The sequence below is a fragment of the Pristiophorus japonicus genome, chromosome 4 (genome assembly GCF_044704955.1).
Source record: "Pristiophorus japonicus isolate sPriJap1 chromosome 4, sPriJap1.hap1, whole genome shotgun sequence".
In the NCBI taxonomy this organism is placed as follows: Eukaryota; Metazoa; Chordata; class Chondrichthyes; family Pristiophoridae; genus Pristiophorus; species Pristiophorus japonicus.
This window is the reverse complement of record NC_091980.1, coordinates 294,081,940-294,087,939: the sequence shown is the minus strand read 5'-3', so window position 1 is coordinate 294,087,939 and position 6,000 is coordinate 294,081,940.

Sequence of the window (6,000 nt, the reverse complement as noted above, 5' to 3'; positions counted from 1 at the left end):
GCATCGCGATGTGCGCTCAGTCTATTGCTTCCTGCACCATGGGGAAGTTTGCAATTCTGGAGAATCCTAGAGCCCTCTCACTCTGTGCCTCCCTTGTCATAGGGAAGCTGATCAAGTCCCTCCTGCGTGCATACAGGGCCAAGTGACCTGTCTAATGAAGCAATGTATGGCATGCTGAGAAAGTCCGCAAATGTCGCCAGCTGTGGCCTGAAAAGTACCCGAGGTGTAGAACGTCAGTGCCCCGGTGACTTTGACCTTGACGGATAGTGCAGTACTGATGGTGCTGGCAGGCTGCAGATCTCCCCTTATCAGCTGGCATACCTCAGTGATAATCTCTTTGTGGAAGCGCAGTCTCTGAAGGCAGGTGGTGTCGGCCAAGTCGAGGTAAGAATTCTTCTCCCTGTACTTGCAGGGAGTGTAACGTCTGGTCTTCCTCATCAATCTGGCACATCTCACAGAATTCTGTGGAGCGTACCTTCAGTGATCTCGAGTCTGCTGCATGTAATTAGTCATCAAGAGAGGGTGAGAAAGGACAGGCCCCATTGCAGTAACCCTCTGTTTTCCACCGATTGGTAACAAACAATGAAGACACCGAAGGTACGCAAGTGACCAGGAAGGTCAATGGTAACTTGGCCTTTATTGCAAAAGGGATGGAGTATAAAAGCAGGGAAGTCTTGCTACTGTAGTACAGAGTATTGGTGAGGCCATACCTGGAATACTGCGTGCAGTTTCGGTTTCCATATTTACGAAAGGATATATTTGCTTTTGAGGCAGTTGAGAGAAGGTTCACTAGGTTGAATCCAGGGATGACGGGGTTGACTTATGAGGAAAGGTTCAGTAGGTTGGGCCTCTACTCATTAGAGTTCAGAAGAATGAGAGGAGATCTTATCGAAATGTATAAGATTATGAGGGGGCTTGACAAGGTGGATGTAGAGAGGATGTTTCCACTGATGGGGGAGACTAGAACTAGAGGGCATGATCTTAGAATAAGGGGCTGCCCATTTAAAACAGAGATGAGGAGTAATTTCTTCTCTCAGAGGGTTGTAAATCTATGGAATTTGCTGCCTCAGAGAGCTGTGGAAGCTGGGACTTTGAATAAATTTAAGACAGAAATAGACAGTTTCTGGAGCGATAAGGGAATAAGGGGTTATCGGGAGCAGGCGGGGAAGTGGAGCTGAGTCCATGATCTGAGCAGCCATGATATTATTGAATGGCGGAGCAGGCTTGAGGGGCTGTATGGCCTACTCCTGCTCCTATTTCTTATGTTCTTATGTTCTTATTAAATTCCAATCGGTCACAGTATGGACAAGATATTTGTACAGATATTCACATCAATTACAATGACCTCCAGAATATACCCGACGCCCCGAGGTTGAAGCACAGCAGCCTTTTAAAGGATGCGACATGTGATGAAGAACATGGCGTCCATAACGCTGTGATTAGTTCCGGTTAGTTCCACTTTTTCTGGGCGTTTTTTAGGTGAGCGATATTGTGGACGATATGGTGAAAGTGACGCTGGGTGATCTCATGGCTGCTAGTTTCATTAACTATGATCTTTACGACAAAAAGAAGTGGGCAGGTGGTTTTATTGAATATCGGAGTTAAATCAGTGCGGAAATTACCTTCACTTTTTTTGCAAGCTTAACACCCACTTAACGCCTATTTTACTGCTGAAATGACATATCGCCCATTTTGTCATAAAATGGAAACTGACGGGCATTTTTAGGAAACTTATCGCCGAGCGTTATTTTGCCCTGTGCTTAACGGCGAGAAAAAGTATTACTGTCCGCCCACTTTTTTGGGGCGGAATCAGCAGAATGGGCGAAATCAACGCCCATAATATTGCCCAGCGCTACTTTCCGCACGGAACTAACGCTGAGATTCAATATTAACAACCACCCACTGTTTTTTGTCGTAAAGAGCATAGTTACCCAAACTAGCGGCCATGGAGATCGTCAATCGACAATTTCACCACCTCGCACACATATTGCCCATAATATCACTCGCTCAAAAAACCACCCAAAGAAAGTGGAACTAACCGTAATGAATGTTAGCGGTGTGGCTGGCATTTGTAAAATCCCACTCTTACGTGAGGAGCTGATATTTGAACGATTTGCCTGAAAGAGCGCTGATGTGAGTGACAACGCTGACACACTGCTGTGTGTGTGCAGTTCAGACATCGATGGTGCCCATCACCTTGGTGCCAGTTAAAATTTACGTTGATTGATGTTAAGTTGTATTTAACCCTTTCATGATAAGGAATCAACAGTGTGTAATGATCCAGCTATCTGAGACAATGCGCTACAAGGTTATGTTCAATAACAAAAGTTTAATACCAACATTGGTCTGAAATCATAAATGTCACAGCCAATACCACCCAACTCCCACACCCCACTTTTTCCACCATTGACATAAATCACATGTTCAACATGTCCAGCAACACAGAATACAAAGGCAAAGCAGGAGCGTAGTCCCCAGCCCCCATACATTACAACAAATTGCATTCACCAAGATGGAGATGTAACACAGCCATCACCTGCGCACATGCACCTCACTTTCCTTCCCACTCTCCTTCTTCTCCCCACCTCTACCCCTTCCCCTCCCCACTCCACGGTGCCTGGCCGAGGAGCTCCTCAGGCGTTGCCTCATTGAGGGGGATGATGGCAGATGCGTTGGTTGCACGGGTACGGGAGCGGGGGGTGCCGAGGGAGCAACATTCTCTGATGCAGAAGCAGGATCTTGGTCCTTGCTCTCATCTGTCGTTTGCAGTGGTGGTGCGGAATCTAGGGGCGGAGTGCCGGGCTCAGGGACCACTGGGAAGCTTGTGGCAGCAGTGTTCCTGGCTATCGCATCCAGGGACTCTGCCATGCGTGGAATGTGCTCGGTCATGGTGGCCAGCTGTCGGGATATGCCCCCCAATGCTTCGATGAGCTGGTCACCAATGTCTACAGGCCTCCTGGACAACTGTATCACCTCTCCGTTGTCATGTCGCGCTCGTAGAACAGACCTGCCGCGTCCACGAGGCCTCCGCGGGGTCGGCGCCATCCTGGGGTCAAATGGGGTGCCCTGTGGTGAGGTGCTTAGGGCCGGTACCTCCAGAGTGGAGGCAGGAATGACCGGAGGACCACTAGATGGCCTTGGGGTGGAATGGCTTCTATAGAAACATAGAAAATAGGTGCAGGAGCAGGCCATTCGGCCCTTCTAGCCTGCACCGCCATTCAATGAGTTCATGGCTGAACATTCAACTTCAGTACCCCATTCCTGCTTTCTCGCCATACCCCTTGATCCCCCTAGTAGTAAGGACCTCATCTAACTCCTTTTTGAATATATTTAGTGAATTGGCCTCAACAACTTTCTGTGGTAGAGAATTCCACAGGTTCACCACTCTCTGGGTGAAGAAGTTCCTCCGCATCTCGGTCCTAAATGGCTTACCCCTTATCCTTAGACTGTGACCTCTGGTTCTGGACTTCCCCAACATTGGGAACATTCTTCCTGCATCGAACCTGTCTAACCCCGTCAGAATTTTAAATGTTTCTATGAGGTCCCCTCTCATTCTTCTGAACTCCAGTGAATACAAGCCCAGTTGATCCAGTCTTTCTCGAGAGGTCAGTCCCGCCATCCCGGGAATCAGTCTGGTGAACCTTCGCTGCACTCCCTCAATAGCAAGAATATCCTTCCTCAGGTTAGGAGACCAAAACTGTACACAATACTCCAGGTGTGGCCTCACCAATGCCCTGTACAACTGTAGCAACACCTCCCTGCCCCTGTACTCAAATCCCCTTGCTATGAAGGCCAACATGCCATTTGCTTTCTTAACCGCCTGCTGCACCTGCATGCCAACCTTCAATGACTGATGTACCATGACACCCAGGTCTCTTTGCACCTCCCCTTTTCCTAATCTGTCACCATTCAGATAATAGCCTGTCTCTCTGTTTTTACCACCAAAGTGGATAACCTCACATTTATCCACATTATACTTCATCTGCCATGCATTTGCCCACTCACCTAACCTATCCAAGTCGCTCTGCAGCCTCACAGCATCCTCCTCGCAGCTCACACTGCCAGCCAACTTAGTGTCATCCGCAAATTTGGAGATACTGCATTTAATCCCCTCATCTAAATCATTAATGTACAGTGTAAACAGCTGGGGCCCCAGCACAGAACCTTGCGGTACCCCACTAGTCACTGCCTGCCATTCTGAAAAGTACCCATTTACTCCTACTCTTTGCTTCCTGTCTGACAACCAGTTCTCAATGCATGTCAGTACACTGCCCCCAATCCCATGTGCTCTAACTTTGCACATCAATCTCTTGTGTGGGACCTTGTCGAACGCCTTCTGAAAGTCCAAATATACCACATCAACTGGTTCTCCCTTATCCACTCTACTGGAAACATCCTCAAAAAATTCCAGAAGATTTGTCAAGCATGATTTCCCTTTCACAAATCCATGCTGACTTGGACCTATCATGTCACCTCTTTCCAAATGCACTGCTATGACATCCTTAATAATTGATTCCATCATTTTACCCACTACCGATGTCAGGCTGACCGGTCTATAATTCCCTGTTTTCTCTCTCCCTCCTTTTTTAAAAAGTGGGGTTACATTGGCTACCCTCCACTCCATAGGAACTGATCCAGAGTCAATGGAATGTTGGAAAATGACTGTCAACGCATCCACTATTTCCAAGGCCACCTCCTTAAGTACTCTGGGATGCAGTCCATCAGGCCCTGGGGATTTATCGGCCTTCAATCCCATCAATTTCCCCAACACAATTTCCCGGCTAATAAGGATTTCCCTCAGTTCCTCCTCCTTACTAGACCCCCCGACCCCTTTTATAACCGGAAGGTTGTTCGTGTCCTCCTTCGTGAATACCGAACCAAAGTACTTGTTCAATTGGTCCGCCATTTCTTTGTTCCCCGTTATGACCTCCCCTGATTCTGACTGCAGGGGACCTACGTTTGTCTTTACTAACCTTTTTCTCTTTACATATCTATAGAAACTTTTGCAATCCGTCTTAATGTTCCCTGCAAGCTTCTTCTCATACTCCATTTTCCCTGCCCTAATCAAACCCTTTGTCCTCCTCTGCTGAGTTCTAAATTTCTCCCAGTCCCCAGGTTCGCTGCTATTTCTGGCCAATTTGTATGCCACTTCCTTGGCTTTAATACTATCCCTGATTTCCCTTGATAGCCACGGTTGAGCCACCTTCCCTTTTTTATTTCTATGCCAGACAGGAATGTACAATTGTTGTAGTTCATCCATGCTGTCTCTAAATGTCTGCCATTGCCCATCCACAGTCAACCCCTTAAGTATCATTCGCCAATCCATCCCAGCCAATTCACGCCTCATACCTTCAAAGTTAGCCTTCTTTAAGTTCTGGACCATGGTCTCTGAATTAACTGTTTCATTCTCCATCCCAATGCAGAATTCCACCATATTATGGTCACTCTTCCCCAAGGGGCCTCGCACAACGAGATTGCTAATTAATCCTCTCTCATTACATAACACCCAGTCTAAGATGGCCTCCCCCCTAGTTGGTTCCTCGACATATTGGTCTAAAAAACCATCCCTTATGCACTCCAGAAAATCCTCCTCCACCGTATTGCTTCCAGTTTGGTTAGCCCAATCTATGTGCATATTAAAGTCACCCATTATAACTGCTGCACCTTTATTGCACGCACCCCTAATTTTCTGTTTGATGCCCTCCCCAACATCACTACTACTGTTTGGAGGTCTGTACACAACTCCCACTAACGTTTTTTGCCCTTTGGTGTTCTGCAGCTCTACCCATATAGATTCCACATCATCCAAGCTAATGTCCTTCCTAACTATTGCCTTAATCGCCTCCTTAACCAGCAATGCTACCCCACCTCCTTTTCCTTTTATTCTATCCTTCCTGAATGTTGAATACCCTTGGATGTTGAGTTCCCAGCCCTGCTCATCCTGGAGCCACGTCTCCGTAATCCCAATCACATCATATTTGTTAACATCTATTTGCACAG